At 36.9% G+C, this 19588-nt stretch overlaps 1 protein-coding gene across 2 annotated transcripts in view; it reads right to left on the reverse strand.

The window, feature by feature from the left end:
• Positions 1-7132, reverse strand: part of eya2 (EYA transcriptional coactivator and phosphatase 2) — a 43318-nt gene extending 36186 nt beyond the window's left edge. For both annotated transcript variants that reach the window (XM_055160963.1, XM_055160962.1), the window contains exon 1: positions 6853-7132. The gene's annotated coding sequence lies outside the window, so the exon portion shown is untranslated. The remainder of the gene's footprint in view (positions 1-6852) is intronic.
• Between the last annotated feature and the right edge of the window lie 12456 nt (positions 7133-19588).

A 19588-nucleotide genomic window follows, 5' to 3' on the forward strand; every position in this document is an offset into this window, starting at 1 on the left:
AAGGTGGAACAACGCGTGGCTTAGTGTGAATGAAACAAAACACAACTCCAGGTCTGTTTGTGATGAGGAAACAAAAATATAACATATAATAGATCAGAAAATAGTGTAATATGATCCCTATAAATATTCTTCCCTTCAATGCTAAAGACAGCAAAGTTCCCCACAAGTGCAAATAAAGGAGGAAATAAATGTCTGATGCACAACAATGTGAAATGTCAAACAATGGTGCTTTGCTTTCTGTGTATCCAATAGCGACACTGTCTCCAATAAACAAAACCAATTCATCACTAGGCCCCTATTAAACACTGAGGTGAACCTGCCGTTTGCCCTTTAGGTAATCTTAGCTCTGTGACTTGTGGCCTTTACTTTACATTTGAGTGACTTCAACGACAAAGCAGTCTCAGTGTAAAATGGCCCCACGTTTAAAAGCTTTCATCTGGCTAATTGAATAGGATTACTAAAAAGTTCATTTAATTTAGCATGGAGGTCTCAGGAGAGTAATACTGTAGTATTCATTTACATTAGCCATTTCTTGTAAGGGTACCCACTTGTTTTAGAGGGTAGTCCGAATTTGATCCAGCAGTCCTGGCTTGGTTTGGTCCATTGTCCCAATTTATATTTTTTATGTATTTATTTAGCAAAATGTGAAAAAGTGTTTATTCTAAAAGTTTAATTGCTGCTTGTAAATAGTCTTCTTGTTCTGATAATTTTAATTTAGGGTTTTATCATTTTTGAGTTGAATTTGGTTGTTTAAACTAAAATGAAACTTGTAGAGCTGGTAATAAATTAAAGGGTTTCACATTTTATGAAAAAAGTGCTTATTTTAAAAGTTAAATTGCTGCTTGTAAACAGTCTTCTTGTTCTGATATTTTTAATTTGGGGTTTTATCATTTTTGGATTGAATGTGGTTGATTACAGTAAAATGAAAAAAGAAGAAAAGTTGAGCTAATAATGAATTAAAGGGTTTCACATTTTAAGCAACTTTTCCCATTCAAAAAATACATTTATTTGTTTTAAATTGTTCATCGCTATAGCAACAGTCCTAATTTCTCATAATTCTTAAAACCACAGACAAAACCATGATACAACTATGATTTCACAGTCTCCGTTGACCTATATCTGGCTTTTTTACTTGATCCAATCTGACACAAATACTCCAAATAAATCCAGATCTCCACAGATGCCGACCACCATGCGCGCAGTGACACTGGGTGAGGGACAGCTGGTGGACCTCCCAGCAGGACCACTCTACTCGGGCAGCAGGGCTGGACTGACCCCATCAGATGGTGGTCTGGCTCCAGGTAAAAACATCTGGTGTGGGTGGGTGACGGGCGGGTGGACACACACATACACACACATGCTCCAGCTCACTGCACGGGCCGGTCCTGCCTCCGCTAACTACCCCCTCCTCAAAAGTTCTATAGCCCTGCACACTCACTGCTTTATTAGTCATTAGGACAGAGAGAGTTGCCTGTTTGGGCCAAAGGAGCAGATGACAAAGCTGGCCGCCCTAGTTGCTAACAGCTGGCCAGACAGTGGACGGATGCTACAAATTTGTAAATGAACGCAGCTCTAGTTTCACTGTAAAAATGTGCTTTGGCTGCGGTGGGAGAACTTCTGTGGGACAGTGGATGTGACAAGTCCTTTAAAAGCAGCCAATTCTAATTTAGTGGAAATTCCTTCGTAAACTGCATTAGGCTTCAAAGTAAATTGAGTTTTTTTTTATTTAACTCAGAATTATTGAGTTAAAATTATAGCTGATATTGTGTTACTTAATTGTTGACCATTCTCTCATTATAAGGCTGTGTAAATATTAAAATTATGAGTTTTGCTTTTATCAAAAACAGTATCATCCAGTATAAACTCTTAAGTGAGTTCATTGGGTGTGAGAGTTGCGCACGCTTTTCTTATCATGATACTAAAATTTCAAACTTGATTTTGATACTAAGGAATAGACTTGAAGCTCAATACTGAATCTGATACCACGATTATGATTAAAAAACGCTCTTTCTTTAGACAATAGAATGTGATTTTCTGCATTAACGTAATGTGACTTTTTTAGTATTGATACCTGCTCAAATGAGTATCTAGTTTTAATGTTAGTTTTAGTATCGACCTCATTTTCAAGACTTTTAACAACCCCAGCTCAAAGATTTTACCTTTCTATTAGTAGAGTACAGTCTGTTTCTGTGAGTTACCTATTTTCTTTTTATCAGTTCATTTTTCTTCACTTACGATTTAAATAATAGTGATTATTATTTTTTCATTATATGTTCCTTGAAGTTGTGAAGTTGTTATTCAGCGTCGTAGACTGATGACTGCATTGACTGAATTGCAACAAAAAGCTTTTCTAGCAGTTTACCAGGTGTAACTGCTGAAAACACTACATTCTGAGTGTGTTTTAATACTACAAAGAAGTTGATTTATTGCTAAGTGTTCATCTTAAGTGTTAAGTTTTGCAAATTAAGTTGATTTATGTTATTGCTAACATAATACTACTGCCAGGAAGAGAGATACTTTTACAAGACCTAAGTGTATCAGGATAATTACAATATCAACTTATGGTTCAATATGAAAGCTGGAACTATATATTTTGGGGCTCAATAGTTATCATAGGTGCTTTAACTTTGCAATAGTAGTGAGATTTTAGCTGAGTTTATGTAATACAATGAGATTTGAGCTGTAGAGGGTTGAATAAATAACTGCTATGGCTAATTATCGGGTTATTCTGCCATATATTTGTCGCAGATCAGTTTTTTTAATGATACCATCTCTTTAAATATGGGATTATGAGATTATCCTGCTTTGTATCAATGGCATAAAGTATCATCTTTAATTGCAGTATATCTCTGTAGCAATATATCATGCGTCAAAATGTGTTATTCAAACCTAGGTCACAATAATTATCGTATTATATCGACTTATCATTCAGTGTATTATAAAAGAAACAATAATTTTTGGAAGTTATAATTTATACTGGGACTTTTTCTTTGTACTAGTGGGACATTTTTATTTATTTATTTTTTCAGCAATATGATAAGATTTGAGCTGGAGAAGATTGAATTATGAACTGAAGTTACACTAATTAGGTGTTGCATTCTACTATTTATTTACTCAGCCCAGCTTTAGAATACGTTTTTTGTGGATAATTCTTGTTTATGATTTGGTTTCAACATTATCGTCTATCATCACTTCAGAAATCTTTATTGTGATAGTCCTATTCAAACCAAAATCAAAAAATAAACTAATACAAAGACTGTCAAAAAGTACTTATTTCCAGTAGACATTCCAGCCCAAAGTGATTAGCAGTGGTATGAAATATGATCGCCGTAGGTGACAGTGCAGCGCCGTGTGTGGCAGTGGTTGGTGGAGGAGACGAGGAGAGCGGAGATGGTCTTGGAGACAGCTGTTGTCTGCTGACAGGCCTGATTTTACCCTAGGCCTCCCCCAGCGCTCCCAGGGGCTTATGGGAGTTACAGGAGGAGGAGAAGACATTTAGGAGGAAGTGTAATAACTCCACAGAGGCCACTGGCTTTATCATTACGCACTCAATGAGGTGTTTGCTGATCTATTGCAACGATGACAGGCTGAGTTCTGTTAGCAAAACAGTAGGTGATAGAAATGTAGAAATGACAGATAAATATGTAATAGCTGATTTTTTCTTTGGAATACATGCGTGGGTTTGTTTACTTTTTGAAAATAATAAAAACTCACTATGTTTTCTTAACAATATAAACTTTTGCTCTTTCCAATGGAGAAAATGGGCGTCTCCAACTTTTTGATTTGTGTGTGCAAAAAAAACCCATAAAAATAACATTTAAAATCGCAATACTTTTAAAAATTGGATCGTAAATTACATATGGTAGGACAAATAGGACAGTGAGAGAGCTACATAATTTATAGACATTAATTTAAAACTCTTTTCTGACCAAAATGTTTTTATAGGCACTGAAAAGAGGAATGAAAAACATAGCAAAGCACCGTTGCGAATGGTAATGTAGAATTAATATCAAATTAATTGTTGCTATTGAACAGTTGAGGTAATACTTCCTGTTTGAGGCGTCACATGATCGCTGCTTCTGTCATTCAAAACCACCACATACACGAACATCTCCCGTAACTGATAGTGCGCAAAGAAAACCATTACGCCAATACTGATATAAGATACATTGTAAAGTGAAGTCATTTAAGTTTATGTACTTTTTAACGGTTTGGTTCTTGACAGTTACGCATTTTGCACTTTTTGTATGACACTAAAAACAGGTAAGGTGAATTAACTATTAAATATGAAGGTGTCTTTAAAGGTGCACTGCGTAACTTGTCTGCTGGAGGATCCATCATCTGCTTGTCTCCATGGAGATGTGCCTAGAATGTTCCACAGTATGGCCATATACGTATGACTCTCCATGGAGACTTGTAAGCCAAATTACAGGTCAGGGTTGTGGAGAGGTGACCCCACTCACAGTAAAAAATAATGCTTCTGAAGATATTTTTAAGTAACAAATAACGGCTGTAGTTGAATAAATGCAAGACAAATTAGTTTAACACCATATTGTGGACAATTTAAACCAAAGCCCCCTTCTAGAAAAGTTACACAATGCACCTTTAACGTGTAACAATAACAAGTTTGTAACAGTACAGTTTATTTTAGATATATACTTAGACACACGTTATTGATCCACAAGAGAAATTCTTTGGACCCTGTAAATAAATATTAAACACTGATAGCGACTTTCTGAGCCTTATTTTAATCAGGTTTGACAGAGAAGAGGAAAAAAGGCATAGAAGTGAATGACACGCAAAATAATAAAAAAATGAGACGCAGATAAAGTCAGGAAGAGCCGAGCTTCCTACAAAAATATTTACCATTCCACAAACGTTTGGCCACGGACGGCGTTGGAATTAATTTGTGTTTTCTTAAGAGGGGTGCCTTGAGCTGCAGGATGGGGAATTTTGAACCGCTTCACCGGACTTTCGGGGCCTCTGCTTATTCACAATTTATTAGAGCGAGTAATAGAAACCATGAAGTCCGAGGAGAGAGAGACGAGAGCGAAGAGAGGAGAGAAAGGCAAAATGGGGTCTATAATGTTATTAAGGGACAAGCCACAGTGTTAAATCAAATACAACTTCAGTTTATGGTACTGCTCCTGGAAATAGTGGGGGCTAAAATACAGGTATAGAGAACATTTAGGGAGATTTACAATGCGTCATGTACCTAAATTTGATATTTTGCCATGCGGTGCTGGTTTATATTGCATAACGAGCCCTGACATCGCGAGACAGTGTGTGAAATTTATTTGAAAAGGCCAAAACGTGCTTGATTGTGTGGTTGCAATTAGATGTACAAGTGCAGATTTGAACTTAAACAATGGTGGAAAGTAAGGATCATAACTGAAATACTATCCCAAGCTGCCCAAAAAATAGTTTTAATTACGTTGTTATGCAATTAGTACAGAATTAGGGCCAAAGTTAGATGAAAGTTGATTTTAAAGCTACAGAAAGCATTCCTACAGGTCACACCAGCTAAAAATTACGTTTAAAGACAATGTATTACAACACCACTGGTCCACTAAACTCTAGGAAACTGTTCATTTGTATCCACAATTTTTATCTATACATTTTATAAATAATATTGACAATATGCCATAAGCAATAAAGACATTTTAAAGGCAATTAAAAGAGAGTTATATTGTATTTTTGCAGACTGCCCTCTCTTGTACTTTCTTTTCTTTCCTTTTTTTTTTTTTTTTTTTTTTTACGTCTTTTTGAATAACCAAGTAACATTCATCCTTGTGCTTTTGCGAAATCTATATAAGGATTTGTTTATTGTACCTAGGCTGCCAGGTAGCACTAATATTAGATAAAAATAAATAAAAAAGACAACCTATACTACTATTTCTAAAGGGCCCCATTAACCCCTGTGTCTCTGACTGTGCAGTTTGCAGGAGCAGCTTTTTAAATGTGCTTTGAACGCTTGGCAAAACAGTGGGTGCGTTTCTCAGTCTGGACTCCACGAAGAAGGGGTCCTTGAAAAATATGAATACCAGCCTTTGAAAAATGCTGAGCGAGTCTCCCCTAATTTCACTTAATGAGGGTCTCTGGCTGCCCAGGGAGTGTCCGTGTGATTTGGGTGTAATCTTCTGTACTTAACTTGGGGAAAAGAGAGAAAAAGTTGTAGCACAGGACTCAAGCAAGACCAAGAAAAACAAAGGACCCAAATTGAAAAGAGGGTAATTCTTGTGCTAATGTCGTTTAGTTTGATGTATCTGAAGAGGGGATTACGTCTAATCCTATGTGTTTATTGATAATTACATTACATATTTGCTCGCAATTGAGTTAAGAGTAAAAATGCTGAATCTGAATTGCTTTATCCAGGATATTATAAAGACTTATCGTTATATAGAAACAGAAATATGTGTTATAACATGTAGTCAGGCCTGTTTGGCTAACTTCATTGTCATTTCAGCCTGATAAACGTCAACCAGGCCAAACTGTTTTGTAATTACATGCATTTGTTCATTGTTTATTAAGTAATTCAGTTATTAAATCATCTAAACGAGCTAATTAATATAAGAGAATACATTTTTATGCTGTTCAGACTATTGCAAACGGTGTATTAAGAATTAAGAGTTTCTCGCCTAAAAGCTGAACCACTGAAATCAAAACTTTGTCTAAAACTTACAAGATAAAATCGTGCGTAAAGTTAATAAAACACATTGAACGACATTGAATTCAAACTTTTACGCACAGACAAGGAAGAAAATTTGCAAATGTGTCGCAATCAATACAACAAACAAACAAATTCGCACATGCCCTTGAGCCCAAAGCAAAAATAGTTAGTTGTCTACTCACCATTATTGACAGTGAAATATCGCAGGGAAATCCGAGTGTCTCTCACAGCTGTAGCGCCTCCATGCCCGCACGCCTCTTCACAAGCGTCCCGCGTAACCAGCGAAGAAGCACAGAAAAACAGACAGCTCAAGTTGTCGTAAAGTATCGTAAATAAAAAAGTAAACTTGGAGGCGGGAGAATGCGTTGTAAGCTAACAACAACAGTCCCGGTGCGCACGCCGTTGACAGTTAGACCCCGCTTTCACTCGCATCGGTGCCTGTATGTGCTCCTCTGTAGCTTGCGCGGCGTGTTTTGTTTCTCGGAGGTGGGGAGCGTGATGTTAAGAAGATTTTTTGGTTCCTCCCCCCCCTTCACCTCGCGTTTTCTCCTCCCGATGCACACTCGTTTTACCCCCTCCCTCCTCTATCGGTCGCGCTTCTAAGTGTTTAGTGCGCTTATCTCCGGCTCCTCCTTTATCCCCACAACAAGGACCTCACTCCACGGATGCTTCTTCGGTATATCTCAGCTCCTAATCCCCCCGTGTTTAGTTAAGGGCTCTTCTCTTGAGTTTGTTTACTAAACCAGCAGCTACTTTGGAGGGGCTCACTGAAAAAGCTGTGAGCTCCCACTCCGCGCAATAGATAGGGGGATTTGTTAGTTTGTGCTGAATAACTTAAGGGTATTGACAGTTTTATCAGCCTTGTTTGTTATCTCCGTGGGAGCTGCTGTAATGCGCCTACAAACAGCTACATAATGGGCACATGATATGGAATTAACATACACTTAAAGCTGATTTAAGTAGTCACGAGGCCTCTATGCTAAGGAGTAGGAATAACAAAACTGTAAATCCCAAATATAAAAGTTTTTGATGATGTCCTTTAAAAATGTAGGTTTTTTAAACGTACATTTTATATTGCAATTTAAAATGCTTTAAAATAAACCGTTTACCCCTAGCCACAGATGACCTGGGGCAAACGGACAGAACCAAAGCTGCCGATCTGGCCCATCAACCCCCCGATCACTGTCAATCATTCACATATTCAAGTAGTTTAGTAGGTATTATTTACAATTAGTTAAATTGTTTGATTCTACACACCCCATAGCCTAACTCTTGCACCAAGGTTAAAAAAACAAAACAAAACTTCTTTTCTGTATGGGAAATAAGGTCACCAAAGCAAGCTGTGTATTCCCTTATCCCACCTTTCAAACCAGCCAAAGTCAGAGTTCAGCTGTTGCACTATGCAGACGTGACGCAGGTGTCTTCCTCCCGGCTGCACATGTTGTTAATACAATATTTTCTTATCATGTCTAACTTATGAACAATTGTCTTTATGTGTTTTCTGTAATTTAAGGAGGACTGTGTCAGCCTGGAAGCAGAAGTTTTTGAGGAAACCTGTTGTGGGGAGGACAGGATGGCCTTCTGACACCTCCTCCGAACTGCACATCTCGGATAAGACTCGAAGCACCACCTGGGATTGAGTCATGGACACAGTGCGCACGTATGTAGAGCAGCATCACATCACTGGCTCTGACCCATTTCATAACATCCTTTAAGAGCTGCATATTTTCATGAGTCAAGAATGTTCAAAACAGATATCCAGACATGTTCTAACTTTTGATCAACCAATATATTTTATTACCCAAACATTTTAATCTTGGCGTTTAATCAGAATTTCCACTCTTGTCCTCTCTCTCTTTTATGTTTTAAAGTTTTTTGTTGTTTTTTTTGTCATGTTTTATCATGGCTACAGAAGTATAGCTTACCTCCACCATTTGTTGGATTGAGTAATGACATGTGTGTATACATATGTAAGGCATTATTATAACAGATGAGAATCTGTGTTGATTTTCTTGCGTTAAAGGTGCATTATTGTGTACATGAGGGAAGGATCTGGGAAAGATTAGGGAAGGATGTGTCACTGAATTATCTCCATGTGCCACAATATGGAATAAACATTTTTTTGTGCATTATAAACACACACTTATTATTATTATCTGACTGCTAAATAGATACGTAGCAATAACATCTCTGTAGAGACAAGAAAGTGGTACACCCTCCACTAGACACTTTTTTAAATTTCTTTTTTTTCTTTTTTTTTTAACCTTTATTTAATCAGGAGGTCCCATTGAGATTCATAATCTCTTTTTTAAGAGAGACCAGGCTAAGGTAGCTGCCAATACAATCACACATAATACATCTTTAAGCCTGTCATTAAAATCAACTGTACAAAGTCAATATTGTAGTATTTTGATATAAAGTATAGATTTAAGCAACATTCCATTCATAAAACTCCGTCTTTGAAATATTTTTTGATGTTGCCTGTTGTTTGGTTGTTAGCTTATATAGTCAAGCCTAGTTTACCTGTAGCCCCCTTATGAGTTGGCTTCTTTACCCAAAGCTCTGTCCAAAATTCCCCAAAGAAAGTGTCTGAACCTGTAGCTTTTGGCAGCAGTCAGCCTTTAGATTGATGGCAACAGCAATAAGGAAGAAAGGACATTTTTCATTCGAGAAAATGATTTACGACATTCAGTCAAAGAGCACGATGGCTTGTAGCAACTGCAATGCATTCTGGTCTCTCCTATCACTTTTGGACTGGCCGCTAACTTTTCGATAACTGAAAATACGCTCAAGTAGTTAGAACAATGGATACTAAATAAAGAAAAAAAATGCATTGAATTAGTAGTGCTCAGGCTTTACTGTAGATTTTTACCTTGAATACACCCATTTTAATTCATTTGTGTATGCAGTGGTGTAGAGAAGAAGTACTTGTAAAAGTATTTCCTGCAGATTTTGAGAAACAATTGAAGTGATTGTTTTTACAGCTGTTTTTATTTGTATATTATTGTTTGCTCAAACTATGAACGTGTTATTGCCAAATGCTTCTCTTCATGTAGTTATTATTGCTTTGTTTGGAATGTTTCACAGTATGGTATTAAACATTTTATCTTCATGGAGACCAAACCAGGCCAAGTTACAGGTCAGATCTGTGGAGAGGCAACCCCACTCACAGTCAGAATGCCCATTTTTACTGGTATTTTTTAGCTATAAAACCACATGTAATAAATCTGTTTAATGTCATAATGTGGAATATTCCAAGCAGAGCAATGACATTTGCGTAGAGACAAGAAGGAGATAGACCCCCCACCGAAAAGTTACATAGTGCACCTTTAACAGAAATGACCTTCTCTTTATAACATTGTCAAAATTTCTCACCAGACAATAGTGGAGCTGTGTGAGACAATGTGGAAAAAGTTGCCAGGTGACAGTATATGTCTGGGAAGTCCCGTGGCCCAGACGAGATGAACCAGTCTGTTTCTGGTTCAAACGGCAGCCTGGTCCCAAACGAGAATGTGTCTGTGTGCATGAGTAAATCTAGTGTGTGTGGGTGTGTATGTGTGTGTACGTGTGTGTGCTGAAATCAAATCTCCCATTGTCTGCTTCTTCCTCCGATCACAGAGTTCAGTGTTTGTGCATCTGCCAGCTGCTCAAATCTGCTGGCATTCTTACTCTAGTCAAATATTTTCATTGTACCATCATATAGTAAAATATTAGGTCAAAGTTTAGTAGAAATTGAAAGAGAAGTACTACATCATATCTTATACTCATTTGCCAACTGGCTCCTACACCTTTGCACCAGGAGTGAGAGATACAGGAGTGCATTTACACCATATACCATATAACTGTACAATAACTCACCCTTATGTAATAGATAACCCTCAGTCCTGTAAATCACTGTTTTATTTTTGCACTGTTTCTTCTTATACACGCCTTGAATTTAGCTGCCATATATTGTATTACTATATTTCTACACTTTATTTTTACTTGTACATATATGTAATTGTGGCTTATTTGACACCAGTCTCTTGCTATTTTTGCTACTTATTTTGAATTTATTATTAACAACTATATTTTTGCTCTTTGTTATTATATTATATTGTGATGTGTGAGCTACTGTGTGCAAATAATTTCCTTGTAGAAGTCTTAAGTCTAAGCGTACGGCACTTAACTGTTGCAATATATGAACACAATGTCTGCTTTCATTCAGCTATTCCAAGTCCAACTGGTGCTGTTGTACTTTGGGCAAGACACCTACGTCTGTGAGTGACTGTGGTGTGTGAGTGACTGATTTGTGGTCATTTGGATGTTGCAATGGCGTAGATTGGCAGCCGCTTTTTTGTCAGTTTACACCACGGCGGTTACCTGGCCAGCCAGAACCACATACTTTGACAAAACTTTACAAAGATGAGTGGCTCTGGGGCTGTGTCCTGTCTACTTAATTTTAGAATTTGTGAACGACAGGTGGATTAACCAATCAGAGAGACGCGTGCTCTGTTTGTGTCAAAAACAAACGTGGCTGCTTACACATAAAAAAGGAGCAAAAACAACATAAAGAAATGGGAAACTGTTTGGATTTTCTCAGAATCAACAAACGAAGCACCAACCTATTACTTATCTGAGGTAAAAGATGATATGTATTTTGTTCTGAATGTTATGAGAATTTTGAGAGTTGTCTCCTGCATTTGAGGGACATGTGCTACAAATTAGCAGCTGTGGTTGGACCATCTTGAGTTTAGATGGAGGTTTTTCACGCTCTATGGTCCAGTTCCAGTCCCTTCTGGATTCAACCAGAATGTAGAAGGGACTGGCTGCTCAGGCAACCATGTCAGCCGTGTGTGGAGTGAATATAATATGGCTTGGTAAGTCTGTCATTTGTTTACACACTACTACTATTTTAACTGATGATAATTGAATCAACATGTGCAATGTAATTTTAAAATCATTACAATTAACAGCAATATGCCACAATTTCTGAAGTTAGAAAACACTGTACTGTGTGTTAAGAGCGCTAACCTGTTTAGACTTCTATAAATAAGTATTGAAATAATTATATCAGTGTTTGTTTCCGGGTTCATAGTTTATACCTCCCTCAAATGTTAGTCCTCCTGAAAACTGCCAAAATTGTGGAGCCCTACTTTCCACTAAAGCTGTATTTAACATGCACATCTGGACCACTGTCATTTTTTGTACTAGGACTTATTCCTTAGTCAAAATTCTGCTATAGTCTGTTATATAAATCAATGCAGTAAATCAAGTCCACATTTTCGCTCCTATCAATAGAACTGACTGTATTTCTCCTCTCTCTAAAGCTCGTAAACAGAGCAGCGTCCAACAGGGAGCAGTGATGGAGCGACCCTGTCTCCTGATGGGACTCCTCCTGGTGGGACAGTTATTTCACCCAAACTGGCCCCTGATGTGAGAGACCCCAGGACACAAACATGTCAAAAGGTAACAGGTTTTTGGCTTTCTATTTTCTAAACACTAAACAAATCCTTCAACTCGAAAATGGATATTGTTGATTGTGACCTGTTTGGATTTAAAGTGCTTATATTCTGTTAAATCAACTTTTTTTTCGTTTTCTCATCGTAAACATACATGACTTCATTTGTGACTTTTTATACTATTATTCTGATCTATGTTATAATGTTGTTTCCTCATCAAAAACATACCCGAAGCTGTGTTTTGTTTCAATCACACATGCTTAACACACAAATCCATATTTACAAATACATATGGAGGCTGAGTTATTGTGATGTCATGTGGTAACAGAGGAAGTGCTCCACATACACCCTTTCTAGATCCATTTGCATAATTTCAACCTCTGCTGAACAAAAGGTAAAAGGTAGCTGTTAAACTTCTGTTTGCTGACATCACAATGTGGAACAAAGCATTTTGAGCTTTGGGGATGTAGACAGACTAATAATAAACTCAAATACAATTCCAGCTCTGTTTTTGAGGAGATAACAAACTTTTAACTTATCCTATATTCAGGCACTGTGTTTAACTTTTTGATTTCATGAGATCATGCTCCTCCCAAATTGCTCCTGCTTATAACTAGCAGCTTTTTTTAGTCATATTTTGTGTGCACAGATAATAGTCTTGAATGAGTTTAGTTGTTTTTCATCCTACAACAGTACTCAGTTTACAATACTTAAAGTTATAAAACATGACACATTATCCCCTTAACGCCTGAACTGATATAGATGTATATAAAAATGTTTGTGTGTGTTTTTGCCTTCAAGTAGATGGTAAATTAAATAGAGATTATTCATTTGACTATAACAAAAATAAATAAATAGAAATCTGGTTATGTTGCAAATTTGCGACAGCTAGAAACAAGTCCTTGCCAAAGGTTTCTAGGAAGATACTGCATAAGCACGAACTGGCAGTGGGGGAATGCAGTTGCTATCTCGGCTTATATCTTGATCCAAACAGTTTGTTGCATATTTATGACAGTGTTAAGGGATTAAAATTCCAGATTTTTACATAATTTAAATGTTACAGTGTGTTTCATGTGCACTAAAATAATACTAGTACTACTAACACACAATTTACAAGTTTTGTTTCATTCACACAAAGCCTGCATTTTTCTGTTTTCAAACTTTTCCAACTTGTTATGTCATACGATAATACAAGAAGTTCTCTACTGTGTTTTTAAGCTCCATACACTTTCACTAGAATAATTTGGATCATTTCAGCTCTGGAATTGCCTATCTCTACTGAACTAAAGGTAAAGATAGCAGTTAATAAAAAACAACAACAACTAAAACATACAGACTAATTATAAAGGGTTACTTAAACATGTGTGCATGAAACAAAATACAACTAGGAGTATGCTTTTGAGTAGATAACAACATTGAGTAGACAACAACATGGCTTAAAGGTCCTAAAAGTCAAATCGGTGTAATATAGGACCTTTAAACAATGATAATTAATCTCAACTGCAAAAAAATAAATAAATAAATAAACTAAAATCCAAACAAAAATTAGATGTCCCTTAAATACTAGCATGCGTGCCAAGTCCACTACTGTACGATGTTTGACTCAAAACCACCACTTACGCAACATCACTTCAAGTTAGCCAGAGCAATTTACCCATTAAATATACATTATGAGTCCAGATAGTATATTTAAAGCACATGCCAAGAGCTAAGAAATACACCCATACACTTACACATTGTGCCCCTTACCAACCCAACTCCTTTGTGCCCCCCATGTCTCAGGAATGTGGGAATGATTGCGCTTAATTTTATAAAGCACCGGGCTTCCTTTGGTTCAATTTTCACCAACATAATAAAAACGCCGCAGTTGTAAGGTCAGCAAGAAGCCATCTGGTTTTGCCATCGCCTCAGCTTTAATGATCAGGTAATAAAAGTTCAATTTGACAGAAATTACAACAGATGTTCGGGGCCGTGAGTCTGCGCTGGAGCGGGTTTCTCAGCAGGACCCAGACCTCAGACTCTGCATGGGAGCTGCCTCGTGCTGCGTGATTTAGTGCACAAAGTGGTTGTAGATGTGTGTTTTGACGTATGGGGGCGGTACATGTAACCCTGCGTCAGTGCATCATAATCGGTCTTTAAGTTTTAGTATGATACAGTGACTTTATAAATGGTTAAAGAAAATGGCTGTAACTTAGTGGACTCTATTAAACTGTGCTATGTGGTTATTACAGGAAATAACACATTATATAAAATGAGTGAGCACATAATACACGTAGCTGCACTGCTCCTGCCAAACTCCACTGCATGACCTGTCTCTAACAATCCCATGCACAAGAATAAGCACCCATAGGAGTTGTATGATATCAGATAAAGAAAACAAATGAGGCCCACAAGAAACATGTATTTCTAAATTAACACACACCCACTTGAGCTAGTGTCTGGTTTATTTACAGTTATAAAAAAAAAAATATCTGGCATGTTGTAAAGATTTTTAGGAATTTTAACTGATGATAATTGAATCAACATGCCCAGTGCAATTTTAAAATCATCACAATTATTAAAGGGCCCATGTTGTTTCATCAAAAATATACCTGTAATATAATATACCTGTACAATAAAAAAAAAAAAAAATTGACATGTTGTAAAGTTTTTTTTTTTTTTAATTAAATTTATTTAGGGTCTCAAGCTCATCCAAATAGAACAAATAATGAATAAAGAACAATAATGTGAATTTTTAGCAATACACTACTTTTTGCTAAAATACTACACCCGTCCACGTTGACATGTTTGTTTTGGCACAAGTGGTTCAATGCTGCTATGTGATCGGTCCAATTGCTCCAAGTGGACCTTGTTAACTAACATTGCAAGAATTCGTTTTGCTGTGCAAGCAAAGCAAATTTGTTTTTCCCCACAAAACTACAACAAAACTATTGTTGTCATAATACTAAAATTTCAAACTAAATTTCTAAGGAATAGATTTGACACAGATTCTGTTACCACAATGATTAAAAACATTCTTTCATTACATAGGAAAATGTGAATAGTACCGGTAGTTTCTTTTTTATTATCATGTGGCCTTATATCTGTGTAATCCTTCAGTCGTCTAGGTAGGTTCCATAGTATTCCATTGGTGTATACTAGTCTATGTGCTCTTATACTTGATCTAATATAGCTCAAGATAATTTCTAGAGCTTTTCAAAAAAGGCTTATTTCTGTCCTGTCAAATGAGTATTTAGTTTTGACACTAGTTTTAATATGGATTATTATCCAAATTTTGATACTTTTGACAACCCTAAACAAAATCATTATATCTTTATATTTATTACATCTTTGCACAGTTCAGAATTAAATCTGGGTTATCCCCTCTAACAGTTACAGAATGGAAATCTTCTACTAATCTGCTGATTCCCAACAGCCTATAGTCAGATTTTCCAATATCTGCCCTATATATACAATCAATTCCAGTCTCTTACTATGTTTAGCCAGGAGCTGATTGTGGCAGACAGTTACTTAGACCCAGCCTCTGTTTCCTCCAATGAGGCGTGAGAAAGTGCAGAGTCTGTAGTGACATTTCTCAAGCTTTACATTAAAGTTTGTGGAATGTCTGAGCGGATGCATCGATATGAACATCCTCGGGGCAGGTATTCGCTCCACTCTGTGCGATATTTTCCCATGTGTATAAACAGACGTGTATGAGAAAATAGCTTACATATCTCCTGCTCTTGCGCCCGTGTGAGTCAACAGTAGTTCATGACACCAGTGTAAAGACAGGAGTTGCACTGGAGGCATCGTAAACTGCAGGTGCAATGGGCCGTAAATGAGACTTCACTGACATTTTGGATAAACTAAACGTGACTCTGTGAATTGGGTTTTAAAAGGACAAATATTGTGATTATTTGGATGTATTGGAAATTGTATTTAAGGTTGACTAGTGTGTTTGACTGGCAGATGCAGAATGATATCTCCCTGTCCTTTTTTTATACACATTGATAACAGTTTGGTCCTTTGCATCCCACATCCATTTGAAAACAAATAGACCAGACTCATATCTTCATACAGTGTTGAAGAAGTGTGAATTCTGAATCCTAGGGAAACAGTGTGTATATTAACCACCATTTTAACTCTAGAGCTTTTACAGCGCATGTATGATTACAATAAATGCTACATAAATTACTATTACTAATTACAACAAATAGTATATTGCATAATTTATTAAATAAACAGTTACCGGTAATCATTTTTTGTTCCATTTTTTGTACTTTTAGATCATGTTTTCCTAGGAAAATTCATGACTCAATCACAATACATTGCGGTTTTAGGTGAAGTTATGAGTAATGTTAAAATGTACTTTTGTTTGTATATTTTAGTTGTGTTGTGCCTTATCTGGTCTCAGGGTAAAACAGTTTGAATCTTGTATAATAAGGCGGTATATCAAACAAACTGGTACCCCTTTCACTTCCGCCCCAGATGTGCGAGAGGTGCGCTCACAGTTTACTTTTTCCCACGGGGCTTCAGCAGTCTCAGTCTTAGGGACGTGCTGAGAGCTCAGGGACGTGTCTGTCACATACAAAGATGAGGTGTGTCTCAAGGATCATGTTTCACCCCTCAAATGTTCTCCGTAGTCAAATAGTTCCACAGCAACGCAAGCTTTTGTTTTGCTGACAGTGCACTTGTTTTGGGGGGACTTTTTTGGTGACAATTTAGCACTTTCGGTGAAAATTTGTCTCCCAAAGTGTTTACCCGATGTAGGTAGAGAATAAAAAAACTGAACTAAAAATTTGGCTCAGGTAGAAATAAAAAAATTACCCCAAATGTGGAAATATATTTGGGTTGATAAGAGTTCAATCATGACATCTAATTTAGGTTGTAATATGGAAGACAAAACTATTTAAATTTGCATATTATCAGCAAAAATAACGACTATTACTTTTACCACTTTTAGGACTATTTTAATACCTAAGCTTATGTATGTAGTAATAGTACTACAGCTGATCCTAGTAAAAGTAATTTAAGTAGATATTAGAGAGAAAGTGAGAACATTACTGATCTTGAGAGAAATTCAAGTTTCAGAACATTCAGTAACATTTACTCTGCGCTTCTCAGTCGTCTTTGTGTCTCAGTCAAAGATCAGTGCAGTTTAACACGAGGGCTGGTCAGGTCGGGTACATTACTACTACAGTACTCACATCCAGGCATATTGAAATTATGATCATAAAACTTAAAGTAATCTCCAACTTAGAAGCTTCCTGAAAATGTTGCTGACTTTCACATTACTTCTTGGCTTTTGCTGCCTGGTCACGCTGAGTTGAACACTGTGTCTCCTGCAGATACCTCACATAGCTTCGTGTTGATGCGGCGTAGGTTAGAACAATATCATTTGCTGAGAAATTGCATGTTTGACTGCCATGCTACACTGAATGGAAATTGCTGTGGTTAATATTGAGCCAGTTACAGTTTGTCGGCCAAGAATAGAACTAAAAGTATGGAAATAGATTATGATAGTTTGTACGTATAAGGTTTATAGCATATGTTGAAAATGTAACTGTATACTGTAGATCTGTAGTGATAGGGCAGCTAATATCATCTTAGTATTTTAGTAAAGCCATGTGTGAACAATATGTCAAGCTACACGATAACGTAGAATAGAGATTGTAGAATATTGATATAGATTGTTGCTCATAAAGTGACCATTTTATGCAATTTTTTGATCCATGTTATGTTATTTCCTCATCAAAAACGTTCCTGGAGTTTTGTTGATTTTGTTTTTGTTTCACACATGTTTAACATATGTCAAATGATGATGCCAATCTGATATATAGAACTATCTGTTGCAATTACAGTGAAACACAATTACAATTATTTCATAATAATATTTAGAATTACAAATGTCTTTGCTTAAACTAAGACAGAGACAGCAATAGACAGTGGGGAACTACATAGAGCATGATCCTTTGCTCCATTTCAGTGTAGACTACAAGAAGAAATAACAGTTCTAAGCACCTTTAAGTCTTAGTTCTTTGGATTAAGTCTTGTCAAGGCATTTTAAGAGGAAAAAGTAGCGTATTCACAGTTTTGTTAGCCTCCACAAAATATCACAATAAATATCGGCCCCCCCACCATATTGTGAGCTTTCCCACGATATTGTAATAAATATCGTACCATGAGGTTCATCCAGTGACAATACTGTATCGTGAGACTTGGATATTGTTACACCCCTAGTCAATACACATAAATGACTCTTGTGAGCTTTATTATGTTGATACCTCTTCAGATACATACCTGGAGTTGTGTTTTGTTTCATTCACAAAGATTTGAGTAATTTTTTATTATTATAGTGTCCACATCTCAGCTCAAAATGCTCTGTTCCATCATGTGATGCCATGAAGGGGTAGTTTTCAAGTTAACAGCTACCTTTTAGCTTTTGTTCAGTAGAGATTTGCAATGCCAGGACTGAAATCACCCAAATTACTCTAGTGAAGGTGTATAGACTTAAGAAACATAGTGGAGCACTTCCTCCATTACCATATTACTTTACAAGATGGAATATTGTGTTTTCTGTTTGAGAGAAGAACTCACCCTAAATATGCAGGGTTTGTGTGTTAAACATGTATGAATGAAACAAAACACAACTCCAGGTATGTTTGTAATGAATATACAACATTATAACTAGGGGTGTCAAATTATCGCGTTAATTGCGATTAATTAATTACAGTCATATTTAGCGCGTTATGTTTTTTAATCGCGTTAATCTCATTTTTAATCTCTAACTTTACTGTTTCTGTATGCGAGTCGCTTTATTATAAAATCTGTTTTTATGTGTTGTTGGGACAACAACAACACACACACACACACAAAACACATTTATAAATTTTTTTTTATTTCGGTAATTCCACTCATTGCCGGAAACCCACACAAAACGCGCGCATAAGAGCGATATAAACGTCATGTTAACGTTGGCGGCGTCAGGTCGAAGAGCCAGTAGAACAGAGCAGCGCACAGGTAAAAACACATTCGTGTCTTGGAAATTATTCTCCCGACGTGAAATATAAAAGAAAATAACAAATATAATATCACCTGAAAACAACCTGCATAGGCTCATGATGTCTGCACTACTGTCCTATAGTGACCTGCCACATGAGGGGACATGCACACAAACACACACAAACACACACCTTCATCATCGTCATTAACCTGAGAACGCGCGGACCACATTTCCTTCCGTAGACACCGCGCGAACACCGCTGTCCTCCCATGAGCCGCGTGTGGACTGTGTTTTCTCGGGTACGCTGCGTAAACCGCGCTTCCTCCTGTGCGCCTCTAAACCAGAACTAACACCAAGGCTAAAACCAGGACTAAACCAGGTCTAAACCAGGACTAAACCAGGTCTAAACCAGGACTAAACCAGGACTAAACCAGAACTAAAACCAGAACTAAAACCAGGTCTAAACCAGGTCTAAACCAGGACTAAACCAGAACT

This window comes from Boleophthalmus pectinirostris, unplaced genomic scaffold (assembly GCF_026225935.1).
Source record: "Boleophthalmus pectinirostris isolate CB_2022bp ecotype Guang Dong unplaced genomic scaffold, ASM2622593v1 HiC_scaffold_3, whole genome shotgun sequence".
Classification (NCBI taxonomy): domain Eukaryota; kingdom Metazoa; phylum Chordata; class Actinopteri; order Gobiiformes; family Gobiidae; genus Boleophthalmus; species Boleophthalmus pectinirostris.